This window comes from Dermacentor silvarum, chromosome 1 (assembly GCF_013339745.2).
Source record: "Dermacentor silvarum isolate Dsil-2018 chromosome 1, BIME_Dsil_1.4, whole genome shotgun sequence".
In the NCBI taxonomy this organism is placed as follows: domain Eukaryota; kingdom Metazoa; phylum Arthropoda; class Arachnida; order Ixodida; family Ixodidae; genus Dermacentor; species Dermacentor silvarum.
The window spans coordinates 287,945,992-287,962,407 of record NC_051154.1 but is presented as its reverse complement, the minus strand read 5'-3'; the positions used below and the strand labels follow the sequence as shown (position 1 = coordinate 287,962,407).

The 16,416-nt window shown below is 51.0% G+C and overlaps 1 protein-coding gene and 3 non-coding genes across 4 annotated transcripts in view; all 4 read left to right on the top strand.

The window, feature by feature from the left end:
* Positions 1-16,416, top strand: part of LOC125942841 (uncharacterized) — a 178,908-nt gene that overhangs the window by 73,888 nt on the left and 88,604 nt on the right. The gene's annotated exons all lie outside the window — the stretch shown is intronic.
* On the top strand, positions 10,016-10,089 carry Trnan-guu (transfer RNA asparagine (anticodon GUU)). Its single transcript has one exon. It is a non-coding gene; the product is annotated as a tRNA-Asn (tRNA).
* Positions 15,120-15,193, top strand: Trnan-guu (transfer RNA asparagine (anticodon GUU)). The gene has a single exon. It is a non-coding gene; the product is annotated as a tRNA-Asn (tRNA).
* On the top strand, positions 15,286-15,359 carry Trnan-guu (transfer RNA asparagine (anticodon GUU)). The gene has a single exon. It is a non-coding gene; the product is annotated as a tRNA-Asn (tRNA).

Below are 16,416 nucleotides of genomic sequence, written 5' to 3'. Positions count from 1 at the left end.
GCAGCTGCTTCTGAAACAGGGGTCACTTCAGAAACGTCAGGACGGTTGGTGAGAATGGTGTCCAAGAGGCAGGAAGGTTCTCGGCCATATAGAAGAAAGAAAGGAGAGAAGCCGGTGGTAGTTTGCGGGGCAGAGTTATAGGCCTAAGTGACAAAAGGAAGAACCCGGTCCCAATTGGAATGATCGCCAGACACATACATGGCAAGCATGTCGCCAAGCGTACGATTGAAACGTTCCGTCATGCCGTTAGTTTGTGGATGGTAGGCGGAAGCGGTGCGATGAACGATGTTGCACTCCTTTAGCAGGGCCGCGATGACATTGGAGAGAAAGAAGCGCCAACGGTCACTTAATAATTCACGTGGAGCACCGTGTCGCAGAATGAGGTGGCGAAGAAGGAAGCAAGCGACGTCTTTCGCGGTGGACGCTGGCAGCGCAGATGTTTCGGCGTACCGTGTGAGGTGGTCTACGGCGACAATGATCCACCGGTTACCGTCCGGAGTGCTTGGAAGGGGGCCGTAAAGATCAATTCCAACACGGTCGAATGGTCGAGCAGGGCAGGGTAAAGGTTGCAGGGGACCTGCAGAACTCTGAGGAGGGGTCTTGCGGCGTTGACACGTTGCACATGAACGGACGTACTGGCGAACGAATCTGTACATGCCTCGCCAGTAGAATCGAAGACGAAGACGGGAATACGTTTTGAAGACGCCGGCGTGGCCACATTGGGGGTCATCGTGGAAAGCGGCGCAGATGTGTGAGCGCTAGTGACTGGGGATAACGAGCAGCCATCGACGGCCGTCGGTGAGGTAATTCCGTCGATACAAAAGGTCGTCGCGGATGGCAAAGTGGTGTGCTTGACGACGCACGGCGCGTGAGAGAGACGCAGATGAGCGGTGAGACAGGAAGTCCAGCAGTAGAGAGATCCAGGGATCTTTACGCTGCTCGGCCGGCATGTCGTTGAAGCTAAGAGCTGACAAATCGCAGGTGGGAGGTAAGGAGCAAACTGAGGCAGGAGGTAGCGGAGAACGGGATAGGGCGTCGGCATCTGAATGTTTGCGTCCAGAGCGATAAATGACACGTATTACTCTTGCAGCCGTAAGGCCCAACGAGCGAGGCGGCCACTGGGATCTTTCAAGGACGATAATCAGCATAGTGATCAGTGACAACGTGAAACTGACGGCCGTAAATATAAGTACGAAATTTGCGGATTGCCCGAACAATCGCCAAACATTCTTTTTCCGTCACAGAATAGTTGGATTCTGCCTTCGTTAGGGTGCAGCTGGCATATGCGACAACGTACTCGTCAAAGCCATCTTTGCATTGGGCGAGAATGGCGCCAAGTCCGACACCACTAGCATCCGTATGTATCTCAGTAGGCGCATTGGGGTCGAAGTGGCGCAGTACTGGAGGGGACGTGAGGAGCCGGCGGAGCCTCATAAATGATTCGTCACACTCCGAGTTCCAAGCCGACAGATCTGACGAGCCATTAAGAAGCTGCGTCAAGGGAGCGATGATCGAGGCAAAATTACGAATGAAACGCCGGAAATAGGAAGACAAACCGATAAAGCTCCGTAGTTCCTTTATAGTAGTGGGCTTGGGGTACTCAGCAACGGCGCGAAGTTTGGCAGGATCAGGCAGAATTCCCTCTTTGGAGACGACGTGGCCTAGGATCGTAAGCTTACGGGCACCAAAATGCCATTTTTTCAAATTGAGTTGCAACCCAGCTGACGTGAGACAGGCAAGAACTTGCTCAAGGCGGGCGAGATGCGTATCGAAATCGGTAGAAAAGACCACAATGTCGTCTAAGTAGCAAAGGCTTGTGTGCCATTTAAGACCCCTGAGAATAGCGTCCATCATTCTCTCGAAAGTTGCAGGCGCGTTGCAAAGGCCGAAAGGCATTACATTGAACTCGTATAATCCATCAGGAGTTACAAAAGCCGTTTTTGGGCGGTCGGCTTCAGCCATCGGCACTTGCCAGTACCCGGAGCGCAGATCCAGTGAAGAGATGAACTCAGCTCCCTGTAGGCAATCCAGGGCGTCGTCGATGCGTGGTAGGGGATAAACATCCTTGCGGGTAATCTTGTTGAGTCGGCGGTAATCGACGCAACACCTGATTGAGCCATCCTTTTTCCGCACCAGCACGACCGGAGACGCCCAAGGACTGTGGGAGGGCTGGATCACACCTCGTTTCAGCATGTCGTCTACGTGTTCGTCGATGACACGGCGTTCGGCTGCGGAAACACGGTATGGATGTTGGCGCAGCGGAGCATGGTGACCGATGTCAATACGGTGAACAACTGCTGTCGTGCGCCCCAAGGAAGGTTGGCCGAGGTCGAAAGAAGCACGAAAACGTTCAAGAAGTTCAACAACTTCACTGCGTTGAGTGGGCGTAAGCGCGTCGTCGAAACTCAGAAGCGCCTCAGAAACTTGTGCTTGGATGACACGACGGAGCGATGGTTCTAGCGTGGAAGCAGGCTCAGCAACACACGCTACAAGAGAGAGCTGGCGAGCCACTTCTTCCCGAATGTATTGTTGAATCTGCGGCAGCAAGCCAGAGTGATCAGCGCCAAGGCATCCAGGCTCCAAGGCCGAGAGGTCCGCGGACTGCACACTGGTGCGACGGATGGAAAGGCGCTGCTTGCGCAGCTCGTCGAAGCTTTGACAGAGCTCAATTACTTGTGCAACTGTCGTAGGGCTCTTGGCCACGAGCATATGGAAGGCATCGTCGTCTATGCCTTTCATAATGTGCCTTATCTTATCGGCTTCGGTCATGGACGCATTGACGCGCTTACAGAGGTCGATGACGTCCTCAATGTAGCTCGTGAAGGTTTCACCGCTTTGTTGAGCGCGACCACGCAAACGGTGTTCAGCACGGAGTCTGCGCACAGCGGGACGGCCGAAGACCGAAGTGAGGGTCTCGGTGAAAGCTGACCAGGTTGGAAATTCGGCTTCGTGGTTTCTAAACCACAGATGTGCCACATCAGTCAGATAAAAGATGGCGTTGGTCAGCTTGTCGCGATCAGACCACTTGTTATGCGCGCTAACGCGGTCATACTGTGCAAGCCAGTCCTCCACGTCGTGATCGTCGGTGCCGCTGAAGATGGCAGGGTCGCGCTGACGTACCGCACCAGAACACACAACAGCCGGGGGGGCGGGAGCGGATTGCGAAGGGCCGGCGTCGTCGTTCATTGTGGCCGCAGATGGCAACGTACGGCTGCGGAGCTCCAGGTCGGGGAAAACGTTACGCCGCACCTCCACCAAATGTCACGGGATGTTCTTGCAAGTCCACAGGGCGTCTGATTGACGTACAAGAAGACGGAGCAGTCTCAGCTGGACACCGATCGAGCGTGCACTCCTAGTTCGTCGACTTCCTCTTTCACACTTTACCGTGCCAGTACCGATAATCTCCGGTACAATATATATATATATATATATATATATATATATATATATATATATATATATATACTCTCAGAAGCTTATGAAGTTAAAAAAAGTGCCACCCTCATTCCGCATGTCACACGTAGTGTTGATTCCACATACCGATGACCGGGAACAGCTTCTTTTAGTAGGTTCATACAGACTGATAAGTCTGAACAACACAGATTACAACATCTTTATGAAAGTACTGGCTGGACGATTCCAAAGCGTGATTAAGGAGCTTGTAGGGCCACACCAGAGATGTGGCATTAAAGGCCGCACAATTTTCACCAACACCCACATTGCAAGGAATGTGCTAGAATGTTGTGATGACATTGGGGGTCGGGTGGCGATGTTCCAGCTCGACCTTGCGAAGGCCTTCGACCGGGTGTCACATGAGGTGCTTTTCTCTATATTGCAGCACTGTAATGTTGGGAACATCATTTTAGAGGGCGTTAAAATGGCTTATGAAGTGTGTTCAACGCAGATGCTTTAGTTCGAAGGTGCCAGTCCGCTCGTCTGTACGACAAGGCTGTCCTTTGTCTCCATTTCTTTTTGCCGTATACCTCGAACCATTTTGTGTGGCAGTCATCCATGATGTAAACATACGTGGTTTTAGGCTGCACGCCGCTTGAAGTTAAAATGCTAGCCTATGCAGATGACGTCACCATCTTTTGTGAAGACAAGGAAAGCGTGATCGAGGCTGTCCGCCTGGCAAGATCTTTCTGTAAGTACACGGGTGCCCAGATAAACTTCGAAAAAAGTGTTGGCATATGGCATGGAAGGTGGGACGCGATGCCCCCTAATTTCGCCGGAATGCAATGGACTACAGTGCATCTATGTGTTCCCCTTGAGCACTATCAAGACTCGACGCAGCTATGGAGCGGACAAACAGAATTGATGAAAGAAAAGATAAAGGGATGGCAACGCCAGGGATTATCAGTGTTTGCGCGTGCCTCAGCTTGCAATGTTTTTTTGGTTGCCAAAGTGTGGTATATAGTGCAAGTAATGTTCATGTCTCGCGTCAGTGTTCAAAAAGTGCACCGGGTGTTTGCTACCTTTATATGGAATTCCACTTGGGAGCGAACCAGTCGTACAAACCTTTTTCGCAGTGTTCGCAGTGGAGGCCTTGGGCTCTCACACTTGTTCATCAGACAGATTGTATCGCGGTTCTTTTTCCTGCGCGATGAACGAAATGCTTTTCTCCGCACTGTCATTCAGGCGAGAATGGCAACAGAACTGCCGGAATTTGTTTTAACTACATCCAGTGTTATCAGTAGAAGAGCGACTGGTTATTATCGTGAAGTAGTTGCGTCTTTTCGAATACTCTGTGCACGGTTTTCGTTGGAGTATTTGTGCTCAGTGAGAAATAAAAAACTGTACGTCGATTTTTTTGACAGCATGCTACCTACCCCACTCGATAGGACGGTTCAGTGTGGAGGCCCAGGAAAAGATGTGCTGAAACGAGTCAAAAGGATGCCTGTAAGACCTGCTGCGAAAACATTTTTTTCCAGCTACACACAAACACCCTCCCCATTAAAGTATGGCTTGAACAGAAAGGAATATTCGTACCGTGGACAACCAACTGCTTGCTGTGTAGAAAGCCCGAAACAATTGAACATGCCTTCATTGATTGTCGGGACGCAGTATTTCATTGGGATGTCTTGCAGCGCACTCTCAAAAAAGAACTCCCCATAAACCCGTATGGAATTCGATTCCTGCCAGTTGAAAATGATCAAGGAATACCATTTGATATGTTCATGGTCCTGGGCCTCCACAGTTTGTGGACGACGAGAATGGCGGTTCGTCATGCTGACGCCAATGTGCGCTCTACGCGAGAGAACTTCATTGAAAGTGTTTCTTTTTTACGAGAAGTGTATCGTGCACAGAATGAACCCGCAGACTGGGTTAGCATTCTTGATGAGCTGGTGTGCCTCAAGAAATTTTAATATGACAATCCCGCCTGATGAGATGTCGGTGCACTGTATATATGCATTTGTATTTTTTCGCTAGTGTCAAAGCAGGCAATAAAGAAAAAAAAAGCCTCCGTGGCGTAACCGGCTAGCGCGTTCAGCTGTTAACCGAAAGGTTGGAGCATCGAGCCCTCCCGGGGGCGAAGCTTCTCCTTTTTGATGCTTTTTTGCTGTATTTATTCTAGTAGATTTTCTGTAGCGTGTGCGTGGTGGGGAGAGCGCAGAGCAGCCGGCTCCGTGGCGCAATAGATTCCACTTCCGGGCACCGTATTGAACGGACGTGTTATCATGTGCTCCGAGGGAGCGGTGTTGGCGGCCGTGAACGGCCGCGGTAACAGGAATGCTGTTTTATTGCGATAGCAATTATATGGACACTTCAACCGGATTTCTGCCGTCGGTGTCACCGTCGCCGTGAGGTTCCGTATAGATAAAATCTTCGCCGCGCGCCGTATGCCCGAGCGGAAGCGTGCGGGGACGCGCGTCACGGAGAGTGAACGCACTCAATCTCCCACGCGCAAGCAAGGAAGCGGGAAGTCAGCGCCGGAGGGAGCGGGAGGGGGGGGGCGCACTTCTACTCTGCCAACAACCGCGCTCGTCGTTCGCCCGTATCGTCTCGTATCTCCACACGGCTCTGACCTCTGTGCATTCGCCGCTGCGGCGTATGCGCTTGCTGCCAGCGTTTTAACAGTCGTTGTCTAGAGTCATTCAGCGTGTTATATTCATGTTTGTTTGTGCGTGCTCACACCAGGCTTATTATTGCGATAGCAATTATATGGACACTCGAAACAGATTACTGCCGTCGGCGTTGCCGTCGTCGTCGCCGTCGCTGTTGCCGTCGCCGTCGCCGTGAGGTTCCGTATGACGCCAACGACGATGAAATCGTCGCCGCGCTCCGGACACTGTATGTGCGAGTGAAAGGGCACGAGGGACGCGCGCTTTCACGGGGAGCGAAGGCGCGTCGGAGAGCAAACGCGCGTTCTGCGCCGTGCTCACTGAAGGGCTGCCGAATTAAGCGTCTCTTTCCTCCTCTCCATAGATAGAGAGCAAACGCAACTTTTTCGGTCGCGCAAGAGGCTGTGGGGGGACGGGAGGGAGGGAGGGTAGGCGACGTTTAGCTGCGGCACCAAATACGTAATTATATAAAAACGCCGCACGCGTTCGGTGCGAACGCGGGCAATACGCCGACGGCATCGACAACAGTTCTGCGCGTTGCTGGTGCTGCTGCATGTCCAAGTTTATACAGCTGATAAAACTACTATCCTTACTCCGTATAGCTCTCTACTAATTTGCTATCGCAATTGGTGCTTCGCCTTTTGGGTGAAACTGCGACAATTTTTTCATTCAGTTAGTAATAGTCGGGCCACATTTTCCAACGCCCGCTACACATGCAATACTGCCCGGATCGGCAGTGCAGCGCTACAGGTGTGTCCCTTCGCACGCGCTGCCCATGGGAAGCGATTCTCTCAACACCACAGTTTCACACGCGCCTTCTCGTGGTCATCGAGTCTCTCTTCATGTCGGTCTACTTACGCCGCAGCACACCTGCTTACTTAATCAGCTCATGTTTACTACAATTCATATTGCTACCAAAGCCGCTCACCTTACTTCGTATGACATTACTGTGTTGCTATCGCATTCATTGCTTCGCCCTTTGGGCGAAACTGTGACCTTTTTTGACGACTACGACTATCAGGTAGTTTTGCCGCACTTGCCTACCGGACGAATCGTCCTTAATACTGTTTTATTGCGATAGCAATTATATGGACACTTCAACCGGATTTCTGCCGTCGCCGTCGCCGTGAGGTTCCGTATAGATAAAATCTTCGCCGCGTGCCGTATACCCGAGCGGAAGCGTGCGGGGACGCGCGCTATCACGGAGAGCGAACGTACTCAATTCCAAGCGCAAGCAAGGAAGCGGGAAGCCAGCGCCGGAGGGCGCGGGGGGGTGGGGGGGCGCACTTCTACTCTGCCAACAACCGCGCGCGTCGCTCGCCCACACCGTCTCTTATCTCCACACGGCTCTGACCTTTATGCGCTGTGCATTCGCCGCTCAGTTTCCGTTGCAGCGATAGACCGCACGTACCTTCGCCCGCTGCGGCCTTGCTGCCAGCGTTTTGACAGTCGTTGTCTACAGTCATTCAGTGTGATCTATTCATGTTTGTTTGTGCGCGCTCACATCACGCTTGTTCATTCAGTTAGTAATAGTCGGGCCACATTTTCCAACGCACGCTACACATGCAATGCTGCCCGGATCGGCAGTGCAGCGCTACAGGTGTGTCCCTTCGCAAGCGCTGCCCACGGAAGCGCTTCTCATCAACACCGCCGTTTCACACGCGCCTTCTCGTGGTCATCGAGTCTCTCTTCATGTCGGTCTACTTACGCCGCAGCACACCTGCTTACTTAATCAGCTCATGTTTACCACAATTCATATTGCTACCAAAGCAGCTCACCTTACTTCGTATGACATTACTGTGTTGCTATCGCATTCATTGCTTCGCCCTTCGGGCGAAACTGTGACATTTTTTCTACACGCGGACGTCCATGGAAGACCGTACAAAGTTTAGGATTTCCGTGACGCTCTGGTTCGTCTGGAACTGCTCCCCGAAGTAGTTGCTTTGGGGGGGGGGGGTACCAGATGAACCACGTCTAGGCGGTCATGATGAAGACGGCGGAAGCTACTAAGAAGCTGCTTGATGCAGTGACCATCACCGTCAAAGGACGACGCTGCATTGTCGTTGACCCCAACAACCAAGGTGTCCGCATGAAGCTACACTGGTTGCTGCCAAGCGTGTCAGACGAAGACATACGACAAGCTCTTGCCCCATACGGAAAGGTGACAGACGCGGCGAAAGAACGGTGGCGTGTTCAAGGTAGATTGGACAAGGGCTCAACGACGAGGTCGGTGACGCTGCAGCTGAAAGCATAAATTACAGTCGACGATATTCCGCCCCAGCTACGTATAGCAGGGGAGCTCGTCCTTGCCGTCATTCCCGTCTGCGCCCCTCTTTGCCTGCGGTGCCATACAACCGGTCATATTCGCCGGGACTGTCGTGTTCCACGCTGCGAGGTAAGCCGACGCTTCGGCCATGATCGTTCTCAGTGCGTCAAGACGTACGCTGTCGTTGCAGGACTAACGAGGAAAGCCGACGAAGTAACTGAACACCTCATGGATGAGGTTCAAGTTGAAGATATTTCACCTGCTATAAGCGACAAGGCTGGCAACTCAGTCACGGAAAAGCCGCCTCTTCACTTTAAAAACTTGGTTCTAGACAAGAAACCTGACGTCGAGGATGTTTCTCCGGAAAAGAATGAAAACGCCGTGACTGAAAACGAGAGCGTCGCGACAAAACAGAAGGACGCCCCGAAGCTCGCCTGCCATTACATGTGCCGAAACGTCTGCAACGCCTGCCACGACCGACGTCGACATGGCAGCAGCCACTAACACGCCTGCGAAGCGGGCTCATGAGGAAACGCTCGGCGTATCTGGGACCTCCGGAGCGACGACATGCAGCGAGCCACCCACAAAGGCGGCTCAGCTGCGACGTACGTCATTCAAGCCGAGGCCCAACGTCCAAGTTGAGCGGAGACCCGAGACGGGGCCGCCCCCGTAGCGGCTTCGATTGGGTCTTGCAACCTTCCCACGGCTTCTATGTGTGATACCGCCAGCTTGACCGGCGGAGCCACGTACTACACGGTGAATGGGCCGTTCAAGGTAAGCGCTATGCGACCTTGATCATAATGGCAGCTAAACTAAACACAGCGATCCGTGTTGCCACGCTTAACGTCCGTGGACTAAGCGCAAGGCGACGGCAATACCAACTGAGTCGTATGTTTCTGGAAAATGATCTCGATATAATTGCAGTACAGGAGACCAAGATATCGAGTCAAGAGCAAACGGATCGCATGATGCAACCTTTCGTTCCGCGTTACGCACCCGCCGTGGTTGCTCAGTGGCTATGGTGTTGGGCTGCTGAGCACGAGGTCGCGGGATCAAATCCCGGCCACGGCAGCCGCATTTCGATGGGGGCGAAATGCGAAAACACCCGTTTACTTAAATTTAAAGCGCACGTTAAAGAACCCCAGGTAGTCCAAATTTCCGGAGTCCCCCACTACGGCGTGCCTCAATCAGATCGTGGTTTTGGCACGTAAAACCCCATAATTTAATTTAATTTTTTTTCTGCGTTACAGTTTATGCGTTTGTCATGCGGCCGGCACATCGGGGGTTGTGCTATTTTTTTGCGCAACAGCTCAAACGCATCTGTGGAAGCAATGACAGTGTGTGAAACAGGACGCCTGATTGTTGTCGATTTTATGCTCAGTGAAATTTCCTGGCGAGCTGTTTGTATTTACGCACCTAATAGACAGCACCAGAGGGAGTCCTTTTTTGAGCGAGTTGAGGTTTATTTAAAAACCGATAGGCTTCTGCTTTTACTAGGTGATTTCAACTGTGTGTGCTTTCCAGAGGTCCGTGTCAAAAATTTGCCAGTGAATGACCTTAGTGCATTGCTATTTGCGAAGCTTCGCCCTCCCGGGGGCGAAGCTTCTCCTTTTTGATGCTTTTTTGCTGTATTTATTCTGGTAGATTTTCTGTAGCGTGTGCGTGGTGGGCACAGCGCAGAGCAGCCACCTCCGTGGCGCAATCGGCTAGCGCGTTCGGCTGTTAACCGAAAGGTTGGAGGTTCGAGCCCTCCCGGGGGCGACGCTTCTCCTTTTTGATGCTCTTTTGCTGTATTTATTCTGGTAGATTTTCTGTAGCGTGTGCGTGTTGGGGGAGAGCGCAGAGCAGCCGCCTCCGTGGCGTCCACTTCCGGCCGCGAAAGCCTGCGGACGTGTGTATCATGTGCTCCCAAGGAGCGGTGGTTGAGGCTACTAACAGCCCCGCTAACAGGATGGGCGGGACGGATGCCGAAGGATACGAAGTTATTTTGCCTACACTGCCTTCAGGTCGTAGTGTTTTCAACACTTTATTTTTGCATGCGGATGTTCGTGCGAGACCCTACCGAGTTGAACATTTCCGAGATACGTTGGCACGTCTGGAATTGCTCCCCGACGTGATAGCGTTGGGGGCTTATCAGATGAGCCACGTGTGGGCGGTGACCTTCAAGAGCACAGAAGGCATGAAGAAAGCTTTGGCTTGTGGCGAAATGAAAGTGAGGGCCAACGATGTTTGGTTATCGACCCGACGAACGAGGACGTACGTCTCAAGCTTCATTGGCTTCTGTTTAACGTGGCGGGCGAAGATGTGCGTGTAGCGCTTGCTCCGTACGGGAAAGTGACCGACGTCTCTAAGGAATAGTGGAGGGTTCAAGGAATCCAGGACAAGGGGGTCGACGACGCGCCTCGTGCGCCTCAAGCTCCATAATGGCATTAAGGTGGACGACCTTCCACACCAGCTGCGCGTCGCCGGTGACATGGCCCTTCTTGTCGTGCCTGGAAGAGCGCCACTATGCCTGCGATGTTATAGCAAGGGCCATATCCGACGTGAGTGCCGAGTTCCTCGCTGCACGCGCTGCCGGCGTTTTGGACACGAAGAAAGTGAGTGCGTGAAGACGTACGCAAGTGTCGCAGGGCCAGTTGGAGGAGATGACACCGCTGACCTCGTCATGGACGAGGCCGACGCTGAGGAAGCCGCAAGCGAAGCAACGCCGAAGGTCGAGACACATGATGCCACAACTTTAGCCCCTAACGACAAGCTGCAAGGTACAAGAACCAACGACGAAAGCCCAGAAGTGACCGACACAGTAGGTGACGCCACGGGTGCCGTCAAGGTGCACGACGACCCAGCGCAGTCACCATCATGCGACGAGCCGGCCGTCATGGACGTAAGCGAGGCAGCAAGCGGCGCCACTGTCAGCAAGCGTGGCCACGATGCGACGTTGGACGAGAATGAAGCCCTGACTGCAGGGAACTCTGACGGACCACCGCCTAAGGCGGCGATCACGCGGCGGTCACTGATCAGACCACGGCCAAATATACCACCGGACCGTAAGGCGGCAGGCACGCCGCCGACGTAGCCGCGAGCGCGTGTGCCTCGCGGTATCTCTTCTAGTTATCTACAAGACCAAGCCAACCCCAAGGAACGATGGAGAACAACGATAAGGACCCGAGCTGCGCCTTCCGAAGGCTGCCCGGGCAGCTATGGAAGGTTCGTGCAAGAGGCCAAGGAAGCACCGACCCCAGACGCATGAGGTGGGTGCCACGCGGTTCGTTTGTTCTTCACAAACTACAATGATGGCCCAAAACACTGCACTTCGTCTTGCTACCCTAAATGTTCGCGGTCTTTGTGCCAGAAAGCGGCAATACCAGCTTAGCCGGCTTTTCTCGAAAACAGATATTGATATAGCGGCGGTGCAGGAAACTAAGATAGAAAGTGAAGAACAGACGGATCGCATGGTGCTGCAGTTCCGCAATAGATACAATGTTTGCGTATCACATGCTGTTGGAACTTCCGCGGGGTGCGCTATTTTCATTAGAAATAATCTGGGAGTCATAGAAGAGAATGTTTTTTCCTGTCAAAGTGGGAGACTGCTTTTCGTGGATTTTTCCTTTTCGGGCGTAGGTTGGCAGGTGATATGTGTGTACGCCCCCAACATAGAAAGTGAGCGGTTGTCCTTTGTTGAAAGTGTAGGCCAGCATTTACAGTGTGACAGGAAAGTCGTGTTGCTCGGAGATTTCAATTGTGTATGTTTTGCTGCTGATCGAGTGAAACAGCCTCCAGTGCGCGACAAAAGTGCTTTACATTTAAATACACTCGTGCAAGATGCTAACCTAGAAGACGTTGGTCATGTATTGTCCAGTGCTGGTGTGCCCGCGTTCACACATCTTCAAGGGCATAGTGACGCCAGGCTAGACAGAGCATATGTTGCACTGGACCTTGTTCCCATGTGTGGCATTTATAGTGTGAAACACGTGTCGTTCAGCGATCACAGCCTTGTAACGTTCACCATAGGTACTAAACAAAGTAAGTCGCGATTTAACTGGAAGACGTGGAAGTTTAACGATGGGCTGCTGCTGAACGAATCGTTTTGTGAAGGCGTGAAAGAAAAGTTACACAGATTGATGGAGACCGAAGAAGGTAACATGCTAGAATTATGGGAGATTTTTAAACAAGAAGTTAAGATCAGCGCTATAGAAGAAGCCACTACAGAAATTTTCAACAAAAGGAAAAGAGAAAAAGAAATACAACGCGAGCTTGATTTTTTGTACACCGTAGAAAGCGACAGACCTGGGAGCCGAACAAAAGAAATAAAAGAATTGAAGAGCCAGCTTGGGCTTATCGATGAAAATAAGTTCAAAGGAGCAGTTATAAGAGCACGAGCGGAAAGGGTCTGGCTAGGAGAGACTCCGAAAAAACGAGCTCTATCGGACGAAAAGACGTACGCGAGGCGGAATGAAATCAGAATGATTCGATACGGGAACGAAATCACGGGCCAACCTGAAAAAATCGAACAGGCGTTTCTTGATCATTATGGTGAATTATTCTGGAGTGCTAAGGACGTCACAGAAGGATTCAAAACGGACTTCCTGTCAAACATGCCGCAATTAGAAGACGATATTCGTGAGCGTCTGGAAAGGCCTCTGAGCATCGCCGAAATCGAAGGAGCCATAGATGATTTAGTTGTAGGCAAGTCCCCGGGACCTGATGGACTCGGAGCGGCTTTTTATAAGACCTTCAAAAGTGAGGCAAGCCAGGTCCTGTTACGATTGTTTAAGGAGGTCTACACCCGAAAGCTGGTTCCTCCATCTTTTCGGACTTCGCACGTGGTGCTGATTCCAAGAACAGACGACCCAGATAAATTGTTAGCTGTCGACGCTTATCGCCCGATATCACTGATGAACGTCGACTACAACATATTTACGAGAGTGGTCGGAAAGCGATTACAAGGAGTGGTGAACCGCATCTTAGGGCCGCAGCAAACATGCAGCATTAAAGGACGGTCAATCTACACAAACATTCACATCGCCAGAAGCATATTAGAATACTGCGACGACCTAGGTGGACACGGAGCAATGTTACAGTTGGACATGCAGAAGGCTTTCGACCGTGTGGCCCATAAAATTCATTTCTGCATTCTAGAACATGTAAATCTAGGTGAATTAACTTCGGACGGGGTAAAGATGTGCTATCAAGACTACCGCCAGCCGCATAATAAACAAGGTTACCAAAAGCTTTAGGGTGCGATCATCCGTGCGCCAGGGGTGTGGTTTGTCCCCTCTTTTGCAATGTACATAGAGCCGCTTTGTAGGAAGATCAACAATGACAATAGAATATTGGGTTTCAGAGTACAATCTGCAGAAGTGACAATGCTCGCATATGCGCACGACATCGCGTTGTTTTGTCGGGATAAAGAAAGTGTTGAAATCGCGATCGCGGAAGTGTTATCATACTGCAGAACGACAGGCAGTGCTATCAACTTTGATAAATGCCTAGGGGTATGGATAGGCAACTGGGTAGACCCTCCGAGTACCTTTGTGAATATCCAGTGGACCGTCACGCCGGCAAAGTATCTCGGGGTGCCGCTTGAGCACTACCGTGACGCAGTGGATTACTGGAACGCTGAAGCAGAAAGAGTTCGTGAGTGCACACTTAAATGGGGGGGCCACAATTTCTCAATGTTTGCTCGCGCGACGGTCTGCAACCTCTTTGCCGTTGCCAAAATTTTTTAGGTGCTTCAAGCATTGTGCATGTCAAGGGCCAACATACAACGATTACACAGAGTACTCACAGTGTTTGTATGGGGTTCAAGCTGGGAGCGCACCAGTCACACCAATCTGTTTCGCTCAGTTAAAAGTGGTGGACTAGGTCTTGCACATTTGTTCATAAGGCAGATTGTGTCGAGGTTTGTTTACTTGCGTGACCAAAAGGACCCGTTTTTGTCAACTATGTTTCAAGTAAGGCTGAGCGAAGCTGTACCCGAATTCATCGTTTCGTCGCGCCGGTGCAGTCAAGGTAGATTGCGCGGTTTTCTAAAGGAAGTCGTCTGGGCTTTCCAGCTTTTGAAGGTTCGCTTTTCGATGGAATACCTAAGTCGGGTCCCACGAAAGCGCTTATATAAGGACCTGATAGAGGCAATGTTGCCGGTACCATTGTATCGCGCGGTGTTCCGCATTGGACCGGAAAAGACCGTGCTAAAGAGAGTAAAACGAATGCCAGTACGCCCATCGGCGAAGTCCTTCTTTTTTCAGCTCCACACCAATACTTTACCTGTCAAACCATGGCTTGAGGAGAAAGGACTTTTTGTGCCTTCGAGCGTCAATTGTTTACTATGCCGGAAGCCCGAAACCGTCGAACACATCTTTCTCGACTGTTGGGATGCGGTATTCCATTGGGATGTTTTACAGAGAACCTTAAAGAAGGACTTACCGATTACGCCATGCGGGATTCGTTTTTTTGCCTACTCTAAATGAAGACACTGTACCATATGACATGTTCATGCTGTTGTCCTTGCATAGTCTATGGAAATGTAGAATGGCCGTGAGACATGCCGAACCAAACCTCCGGCCTGTTAGAGAGTACTTCATCGAAAGCATTTGCTATATCAAGGACTTGTACAGTTTGCAAAAAGAACAACCGACATGGCTCAATGTGATGACTGAGCTTGCGAACCTCAAGCGTTTTTAGCCCCCGTGTCAGCCAACCAGTGGCAGACACTTTTATCGTGACCCTCATGTATTGTTAATATGTCTTGTGTTGTATGTTGCCAAGTCGGTAATAAAGAAAAAAAAAAAGCCTCCGTGGCGCAATCGGCTAGCGCGTTCGGCTGTTAACCGAAAGGTTGGAGGTTCGAGCCCTCCCGGGGGCGAAGGTTCTCCTTTTTGATGCTTTTTTGCTGTATTTATTCTGGTATATAGATTTTCTGTAGCGTGTGCGTGGTGGGGAGAGCGCAGAGCAGCCGCCTCCGTGGCGCAATCGGATAGCGAGTTCGGCTGTTAACCGAAAGGTTGGAGGTTCGAGCCCTCCCGGGGGTTTAAAGTTTGAGCTGCTTAAAGTAAAGCTGCTTAATGTTTGAGAGGGAGATGAAAGAAAGAGACTTGCGAAAGATACTTAAGCAGCTGATAGCGCTGGAATGCAATGAGCCAGGGCAGTACAAGCAAGATATGCGAACCATTAAAGAAAAAATTGAGCAGTTGGACAAAGAACGCTATCAATGCGCGATTGTGCGCGCAAGAGCAAAGGCATTAGAAGCGGGGGAGACGCCCACCAAAAGGGCGCTTGGACTTGAAAAAGCTCATGGTCGACGTAATCATGCCGACAAGATCTTGTGGAATGGCACACTTGTCGACGATAAGAGCATAGGCCGAGCGTTTTTAAACTATTACCAGTCGCTGTTTGCATTTCAAGAAGCCAATGTAGATGAGTTTAAGAAGGGTTTTCTCGGTCGCATGCCGCGATTGAGTGACGACACGAAGGACCAATTAGAAGGGAATATAAGAAAACACGAAGTCGAAAAAGCAATAATAATTTGAACAATGGTAAATCACCCGGACCTGACGGTCTCAGCGCGTGCTTTATAAACTTTTAAGAAAGAACTGTCGCCTCTGCTAACAGGCCTGTTTAACGCTGGCTATGTGAACAAAACTTTGCCGCCTTCTTTTGGTAAAGCGCATACCATCCTGTTACCTAAGAGTGACCAAGCGGAGAAACTTAGGCTAGTGACGTCTTATAGGCCGATATCTCTAACTAATGTCGATTATAAGATTTTTATGAAGGTTTTGCAGCATGACTGCAAAGAGTCATCAAAGAAATAGTCGCTGACCACCAAACGTGTGGGATCAAAGGGCGGTCAATTTTTTCGAATATTCACATGATGCGGTGCGTGCTCGAGTGCTGTGACATAACGTACGACGGCGTCGCAGTGCTTCAGCTGGACCTAGAGAAAGCGTTGACTGTGTGTCTCATGATATTTTGTTTGCCATTCTGGATCACGTTAATGTAGGTGCCAGCATCACTGAGGGAGTGGCGTTGGCGTATCAGAACTACACAACACGCTTAATTGGGAAATAAATTATTGGGGGCCCCCATTAA